Below are 9,309 nucleotides of genomic sequence, written 5' to 3'. Positions count from 1 at the left end.
AAGGATGGAAGAGGGAACGGAACAGAGAGAAATACGGGAAAGATAGCAAGAGCAAGCAGGGCAGAGGGCCAGCAATAGAAGAAAAAACGGACAGGGATCTGGACAGATGGAGAAAAAAGCAGGAGGAACAGATACAACATGATACGATGGGACAGGAAGTAAGAGAGAGCGACAGATGAGAATAATGACAAGAGATAGAGAGAGACTGTGAGAAACACGGGGGGGGGGGGGGGGGGAGAGAGAGAGCTATTAGGACCCCTGCACAGAGACAGAAGACATGAATAAAAAGAGTAGGGAGCACCACAAAGGGTCAGAGAAAGAGAAGAACAGGAAGGACAATGGGGACAGTGAGATACAGAATAAACCCCCCCCACATATTATACACATATTATCCAGTAATCAAGCCCATTTCAGAGTTACACAGTACCTCAGCCCCTTTAAGAAAAGTAACACATTGACCGAGCCCCTTTCGGCGCCGCACCGCGCCCGAGCCCCTTTCACAGTTATGTAGTTACAGAGACAACTTCTAAGTTGGGCAATTACTAGAGCCAGGAATGCACACCCTTTCTATTAACCCAGCAGCAGCGACATTTACCTCGAGGTATCTACAACTCTCCCTTGGATGCCTAATTCTAACAGACACTTTCCCTTACTTCAACAGCTAAGTTTACTTATGGGCACTAAACGCGCATGCTTCGCTCTACACTTGCCTTGGTGATTGCCATTACTACTGTGATTCTCACAAGGAGACCTAATTACCTGTCTTTTTTTCATTTTCTTTTTTTTTTGCTTCATTTGGTCTATTACTGATTCCACATACGTTCAGCTAGGTCAGTAGTTACAGTCCAATTCTACAATGTACTTTTTCTACAATATATAGAAAAGACTTATGGCCTCACTGGTCAAATTTTTGACACTATTAGTTTTATTCCTCTTTTAACCATTATTTTTACAAATACATTTTAACTCCAAAAATTTAGCATTACCTTCAGAAGAAATGCCACTATTAGTCCCTGCAATTCTCTACGGAGCGGTCTTCTCCACATTCCTCGCTCCCATTACATCCGTCACTGCACATCCAGAAGTTTTACTCCCTGAGGTGACATTACCTGCACGATCCCCGTTCCCGGGCAGAAAACGAGTGAGCTCCGCTCATCTTGACAGACTGTCCACTTCCACACCTCGGCACAAAAACAAAAACTGAAAAGTATCATTACATCACAAACTACAAAGAGCACCCAAATATTTTACAAACCCACCACAGAAAAATACAGTTACACTCACGCACTTCACAACCCTGGCCTACTCCATGCTGGCCATCTAGTCCAACTCCCCCCACCCTTCGCCCGCAAAATCCTCAACTGTTTTCCAAAGACCATCCACCGAACAACATATTTCCCTGTGCTGACTGGCAATTACCACGTTCCAGGGCAGCGCTCCACGGGAACGCCGTTCCCAAGAGCCTTGAAAAAAGTCACCCTGCCTGTGAAAACCCAGGCCCGAGCCGGACTCCCGTCCAAACATTGGCAATCAACATTGCCTCATGGAGCAGCTGGGACTGGGGGGGGGAACAGGGCAGGGGAGGACACACCAAAAACCAACCCATATCCCAGCTGGGGTTTTTTTATTCTAAGTTGTTGGGTTGTTTTTTTTTTTCTAATTCCCTGAAAAACATCTCAACTCTACATCCAACCTGAAAGGAAAAAAACCAAAAAGGCTAAACCACATAACCCTACAAGGTTAGACACATTCACAACACACCACTCATTCAGATCATATGCACGCCAGTCCTCACTCTCAACTCATCCATCCTACCACCCACAGGCCTCGAGAGGCCGTCGCCCCGTGCCTGCGGCACTGGGGGCCTCAAAAATCGCCCTGCCTGCAAAAACCCTGGCCCCAGCCCAACCTCCTTCCAACCTCCCCACAAACTGCCCTTCCGTTACACCAATGTTTCAACACGCACCATCATCTCCACCATCCGTGCATTTTCAACCCGATACTTAGCTTTCACAGTGCCACATGGCACAGTCCAACCTCCGTAGCAGCCGTGTCACCTAAACGCAAGGTTCCTTCAAGCACCTCGTGCCCTGTCATCACCTGCAAATACAACACACAAAGCTTTTCAATAGACACTTCATCCTTGAGAGAGAAGTCCTCCACCGCTTCCCACCTATTCCCAAAATAACACATCCTCACAGTCAGTGTCCTCCATGGCGCTTGAAAAAACAGAGCATCGCAAACACAGAGCTGTCCCAAAGTTACCGATCGCTCCGAGACCCATCACGCTGCTACTCAGACCTCAAGGCCTTGACCATTTCTACAGACTTGCCACAAAGCATCCGCATAAACAATATGAACACCATTGCCCAGTTACTACCTTACTCTATGCTAGCTCACAGTCCAATTGCGATCCCCTCAACTCCTTGCATGCAAAGAGCCCAAAGTCATTAAACCTTCTATGCTGTCTCTACAATGCCATACAACACACACAGACAAACATAGACCCATGTAATTCACATGCAAATATAATGCCATACAAGGCAGTACTCTTATCTCGGTCAAGACAAAACAACTCAGAGCACTGCCATACCACACAAAACAGAACAGGGCCAATGCAAGAGACTCTCAGGTGACAGTCAATACAAGTACAGACCAAAACAATACAAAACCAATACAGAACCATAGAAGGCAAGGCAGTCTCACATGGCAGTCGATACAAGTGCAGAGCACTGCAATACAAAACACAATGCAGGGCCATGCAACGCGAGACAGTCTCACATGACAGTCAATACAAATACAGAACAAAACAACACAAGACAAAGGCAAATACAGACCAATACAATGCAAGAAAACTGCAAAACACAGCAAAGCAAAGCAGTCTCATAGAGCCACCGGCCGCATCTTCCTTCCGACTCCACTCACAGTCCCACCTCCTTACAGCGCTCAGCTGCCTTCCCTCATCGCTCTGTAGCATACATCTTGTCCCTCCGCATCTGGAAAAAAAAAAAAAACATATTGAACGAGTCACCTGGATGCAGAGCAAGAGCTTCACAACTCCAGAGGTCTTGATTCCATCTACAAAGACCATCTGGAGTCCAGCTACAGCCTGCCATTTAAAAAAAAACAACAAAAAAACCCCCCCCAAAAAACCCCAAACCCCCCCCCCCACCAAAAAAAACCCAGGGCCAAACTTCAAGCCCACCACATGCAAGACTTAACACCTTAAGAGAGTCAAATCCACTTCACCGCCCCTCAACAGCCCCTGCCACACAGCTCCAATCGTCTCCGTAAAACACTATCGGCATGGCTGTCCACGCAGCCCGCCGATGGCTACTCGAACTGAGATTACTGTACAACCCTCACCTAAATGGTCTAGGCACATCGACGTTTCACCCATAGACTCTTATCGCTGTTCCACCTACCCCTGACTCTACATCCCCGGGCAGAACAGCTCCAAGCCAAACACACCTGTGCACAGAACGTCGCCACGTGGAACGCTACCAACAAGGTGATTCAGAGAGAAAACTCTCGGCAAGAAGAATGACCCCCGGATGGGAGGCGCCGTCGGGCAAGACGACCTACGGGGCCGCAACCGCCAGGCCAGGAGGCTCTACGGCAGACCCAGAGGAGTTGAATAGAATGGCCCGTTACAAGACAGCACTGTCAAAACCCAGACGACAGATGCGCCAGAAGCCTGGCGTCGAGACCTAAGGATGTCAGGATGCGGGGAAGAAGTCCCAGTCCGAGAAAACGGACGGCTAGAGAGCAGAGCTGCCAAAGCAGCCTGGAAGAACGCTGCCAAAGAGGACTGACCGGAACCCGCCGAGACCGATCCGCGCTTTAGAGCTCCGAGCGCAAGAAAAGAAGCACCCGATTGGCACCAGGCCAATGAGTACGGGCATTCGAGACGCTAGGGACAGCACCTGAAGCGCATGCCGCACTCCTCCGGCGCAAAGCGCAACGAGGACATCGAGACCCAAGGAAGGTCTAAGCACACAAGACAGACTACACAAACTACACGCCACTGCGGACACGGGCTGGAACTGCCCGGCCTGGCACACACAGGTCTCGTGCTGAAAAGCAACGCGCTCCCTTTGCCTGCACAAAGGCGACTACTTTGGGACAGCCCTCTCTCCTGCGCTAACTTTAAAACTCCTCCCTGCAATTCCCAGCTGTGTCCCTTCCTCCCAGCCTCCCCCCAGCCCGGGTCCCTCAACTTAGCTTGCAGAGGGCCCAGGGTCCGAATCCATCCTCCACAAAACCACACGGGCTAACTGGGATGTTCCTCAAGGGGACACATTGCTCTTCAACATCTGCAATGAAAAAAACAAACAACAACAACAAGAAAACAAATCAGAAAAAGGAGTAAGCATCCCGCTGGCCAACGCCAACTACTTCCCCAACTCCCCCCTCCTCACAAGTGCCACCGTGTTCGCTTCCCCGCTCATTCCAGACTCAGACCCTGCAGCCGTCATCACTCATGGTAACTAAGGTACCAAGAGACACCAAGTTAGCATGGCGCTCATGAGAAGTCATCGGCCCCACGCTCCTCCTCACTAATCCACAGCTCACCTCAAACGCTCACCCAATTCAAAGATAGCCCGCACAGCGCCTCCAACACAGAAGGTAAGTGATTAACCGAGCAGCCCCATAATACTTCGCTATTCAACACCGACCTGGCCGACGACCGCCTCACCTTCTCGGACCCCTCACCGGCATGCAGCTTTGCAGGAGACCTTAGAGCAGACTTCACGGTACGTAAAGGGTGCCTATAAGAAACCTGCAGAGGGACTTTTTACAAGGGTGTACAGCAATAGGACAAGGCGGTAACGGCTTCAGTCCTAAAGAGGGTACATTTAGTTTAGGCATTAGGAAGACGTTTCTCACTAGGGGTGGCGAGGCACTGGAACGCATTGCTGAGAGAACCTGCGGATGCTCCCTCCCTGGAAGCATTCAAGGCCAGGTCAGATGGGGCTTTGAGCAACCTGGTCTCGCGGAAGGTGTCCCTGGGGGGTGGGGTTGGAACTAGAGGCTCTTTATGGTCCCTTCCAACCCAAACCATTCTACGATGCTATGACATCCAAATCCAACTGCAAAACTCATCTGAGAAGGGCTGGGGAACCCTCCTCCCTTTCCCCAGCAGTCCCAAAACTTTAGAAACCCCTTTTCTTCTCCTCAACTGTCAGGAAAGGAACCCCACTGCTTCCTGACACCTCCTGCACCCCTGAACCCCCTTCAGTGGCTACTCCTCAGGAGCCACTCTTCTGAGCCACATCCCAAATTCTGGGGGCACCTCCTAACCTACAGCTTCCCAGAGACTCTGAGCTCTGCTACATGCCCACAAAATAAACTCAAGTCCCAAGGCTTGTAATCTGCGAGGGGCCTGCCACGAGCTGCAAAGATTCTAGGGACAATGTGGCATTCTGTGGGCAATGAGGAAAGGCATCCCAGAGCCTGAACGGCACTGTGCCTCACTGCCCTTCTGCTTTCTTCAGAAATACTAAATCTCCATATACAAATACATACAAGATGCTCACCCTAACCCCTGCTAAACAATGTCACCATCGGTCCTGTTAAGAGAGATATCAGCAACTTACACAGCATACAGCAGAACGGGTGAAAAAAACAAGGCTCCTTTTTCAATAAAGCTGGGAATTCCAGGAAAACACAATGCATGAAGAATTAAAACAAACAAACAAAGCATACTATTAAACCATCTTTCTACCCCCAAACACTCAAAACAAAATTATTGACCTGAAAAAAAGAAAGGGGAAAAAAAAGCTGCATACAAGCGTTACTTTCTACCACACAGGCTGCTGAACCTTGACTGGTCCTGAAGCTCTTACCTCAGGCAGACACCTCTTCTCAAAGGGCTGAGCCAGCTCAAAAGCTGCAAAGGACTCAAACAAGAGCTGAGCACCAACACCAGAGAAACCCAGGAGCACAAGGAGCTCCCTCAGCAGAGGCTGTGGCTCAAATAGCCCGAGCCTCCGCCCACCACCCTTAGCACAATCACCTGGGAAAGGGGAAGGGCAAACCACCAGCAGTTATAAAGTCAGCTGGAGGAGCAGCAGCACTGCTCTCACCTGCCTTAAATTTACAGCAAATGAGACCCTGAACAGAGAAAGTAACCCCCCCAGGAAATGACACTACTTGCTCCTGTACTACAGCTACACCTATTGCATCAGCAATGTGACCAGGTAGGGAATGGAACTTAATTTTTCTGGGGTGTAGATAGAAAACAATAGATGCCCTTCTAAACTAGGTAAGAAACTAGCTCATTAAATGCAATGACAATGTTATCAAAATTGATGTGCTTTAGTTTCCTATAAAAAAGCCAAAACGCTCTGGGGTTATGCTTCATTTCTAGCAAGACTGTGCATACCACCTTACTTCTACCACAACTACCTTCTGGATAGGAATGAATCAAAAAGCAGAATTAGATCCCTTAAGAATTCCATCTCCAAAATATCTCTGGTTGCAAAATAAATTATTTACTGTGAATAGCCAATGATTCAGAGTCCCCCCGAGCGTGTCTCCAGCTGACTCCCTTAACAGAGTTACAAGAGTCCCAAAGCACAAAAGACACCAAAAAAACCATGGAAATACATGGGGGTGACCAGGCAGCAGCCATGCCCCACAAGGACAGGCCAGGGCAGGGCAGGGGGGCAACAACACCCCCTGCAGTCATGCAGGAAAGGGTCAGCAGAAGCCACACACCCGCGGTTTGGGGGGGGGGGGCGGCAGCCACAAATGACACCAAGAAAACATGGAACTTCAGGGATACACGGCGGGTGGGGGGAAGGGGGTGACGCACCCACCAATCGGCATGGGAAAACACGCACAGGGAAGGTGGGTTAGATGGATAGTTTGCGGTGGTAAGATACGTGCGCAAGAACATGCACAGGCTGGGGGGGGGCATGCATGAGGTTTACCTTCACCAGGGGCTCCACCCAGGTAATCCACAGTAGGTAAACTCATCTGGGATAATCTGCAACAGCAATTCCACTCTGGGTTCTTGACCCAACACCAGATAATCCACACTGCCTGCCCTATGGAGGGGGTGCTTCCCACAGGATGGGGCGTCTGCTGAGCATCACCACACCCTTACGACAACACATCTGAAAAATTAAAATCACAAATTGTATTTCAGCATATTAAAAAAATAACACCAAATGAGTAGAGGAATTCCAGCAAAGGGAGAGGCTAGCAGGTGCCCTAATTAGGACTTGAGCTAAACAGGTCAGCTCACAATACAACACATCCTTTAGAAGGTAGACTGATGAAAACTGGTTTGCTGCTAGATAACTGTATAAGTGAGATTTGATAAATGATCATATATTAACAATATGGTTGAAACAGTAGACAAAGGGTAGCTGGGGACATAATTACAAAACTGTAGTCAAGTGATTAACTAGTAATTGTTCATAAGTTTTGCAGTTCTTTGCTCTTATGACTAGATGTTCCTGTACGCTAGATGAGAACAATGCTGAAACTGACCACATGTGATTGAAACTGCGTTAAGCTTCAAGATCAGAGAACAAGGACAAGAATAAAGACTTCAAGGACAGCCAGCAAGAACTTCAAATGGGTCGCTGGTTGCAAAAGCAGCCCTTCGTCTCAAATGGATCCTTCATTGCGCGTGATCGGATGTAGGCAGTACTACGATAATCGGTTGCCATCGTTTTTACGTATATGTATGCTAATCTGATTAACATGCAATTAGTTATTCTATATAACCTGTTTGTGCTAAAGCTGTGGCATGCACGCTAGGTGCAACTGTCCCCCGTGCATCCAGTGCTGCAATGAAGAATGCCTGCTTTCTAAAACTCCAAAACGAGTCTTAGGGAGTTTCTTCGACCAGCTTTTCAGTATCAGGGGTACAAGGGAGGAAAGGGGAAAAAAAAAAAAAAAAAAAGGCAGCGGTGTGGGAAAGAGAGGGGACCAGGGGAGGGGCAGGGAGGGACCAGAATGCGGAAGAGGGGAGACAGGGCCCCGAGGGCCCGGGGCTCACCACAGCTCTTGTTCTTGGCACTGCCAGGAGAATTTGCCAGTTCAGACGGTTCTTTCTGCTCCTCTCCCGCTCCCCTCCTCTTCTGTAACTCCGGCGGCGTGGCTGTCCTCCCCTTAGGAGAACACGCGTCTGATGGGTCTTGCAAGACGAGGCCTCCTAGGCACGGAGCCTCGCTCGCTCGCACGCTACATGGCCGTACCGCACCATCGGTGCCGCATACGGACCCTGCGGTGCACCTCAGCGGTCTGACCTGCTGCGGACTACGAAGAGGGATCCTTCCACACGCGGAGAGGCAGGCTCTCTCTTGCCTGCAGCGGGAGGCAGCTGCTGGCCGGCCAGCCTTCCATTTCTTCTTCTCTACCTTTCTCCGGCCTCTCCAGCTTCAGCCGCAGCAGCTCCTGCCCGCAGCCGGTAAGCGCCCCGCCTGTCCCTTTGTGCTCCTGCGCCGCGAGGAGAGGGAGGCCAGGCAGAGACAGCCCGTGCAAGCTTTCCTTGCCGGCGGCGTTTCCTTACCGGGAGGAAGCAACGAGCGCGGCGGCACTTCGCCGCACTGCCGTTACCGTCGGACGGCACATGCAGGACAGCGGCAGCCCCGCGCACTCGCAGCCTGCGAGCTGCAGTACCGAACATTGGTCGCGAGGTAGCAGCGGCGAGCGCTTGGCACAAGGCGCCAGCGCGCATGGGCGGCACCCCAGCTGCAGTACCGAAGTCTGTTCAATAGGTGGCGGAAGAGAGCGCTGGCGAAACGCGCCGCCACCGCGCATGCGCGGCTCGGAGCGGCTGTACGGCGTTTTGGTTGCTAGGCAACAGCAGGAGTGCGGCAAAAGGCGCCACCGCGCATGCGCAGCTCCCGAACACCAGGGCCGCGTTTTGGTTGCCAGGCGACAGCAGCAGCGCCGTAAACCGCGCCGCCGCGCATGCGCGGTTGCCGAGGCGCCGCGTCACACTTTGGTTGCCGGGCAACAGTGGCCAGTGTCGTAAACGCACCAATGCACATGCGCGGTTGCCGAGCTGCCGTAACACGTTTTGGTTGCTAGGCAACAGGAGGAGGCCGTAAACCGCGCCGCCGCGCATGCGCGATTGCGGAGGCGTCATGTCGCGCTTTGGTTGCCAGGCAACAGGGGGCGCGCGGTAAACGGGCAAGGCCGCATTCGCCGTTGCCGAGCAGCCGTAAAGCGTTTTGGTTGCTAGGCGACAGCAGGAGCGCCGTAAACCGGGCCGCCGCGCATGCGCCCTTGCCGAGGCGTCGTGTCGCGCTTTGGTTGCCAGGCAACAGCGGCCAGCGCCGTAAA

At 51.2% G+C, this 9,309-nt stretch overlaps 1 long non-coding RNA gene across 1 annotated transcript; it reads right to left on the bottom strand.

Moving 5' to 3' along the window:
* Positions 1-901: 901 nt before the first annotated feature.
* On the bottom strand, positions 902-8,552 carry LOC138689869 (uncharacterized). The gene is made up of 4 exons (XR_011328683.1): positions 8,254-8,552; positions 6,939-8,119; positions 1,967-2,100; positions 902-1,181 (listed from the first exon to the last, which is right to left on the bottom strand). It is a non-coding gene; the product is annotated as an uncharacterized lncRNA (long non-coding RNA).
* Between the last annotated feature and the right edge of the window lie 757 nt (positions 8,553-9,309).

Source organism: Haliaeetus albicilla, chromosome 18 (genome assembly GCF_947461875.1).
Source record: "Haliaeetus albicilla chromosome 18, bHalAlb1.1, whole genome shotgun sequence".
Lineage (NCBI taxonomy): Eukaryota > Metazoa > Chordata > Aves > Accipitriformes > Accipitridae > Haliaeetus > Haliaeetus albicilla.
Note: the sequence above shows the minus strand (reverse complement) of the source record. Positions and strands in the feature narration are given on the sequence as shown.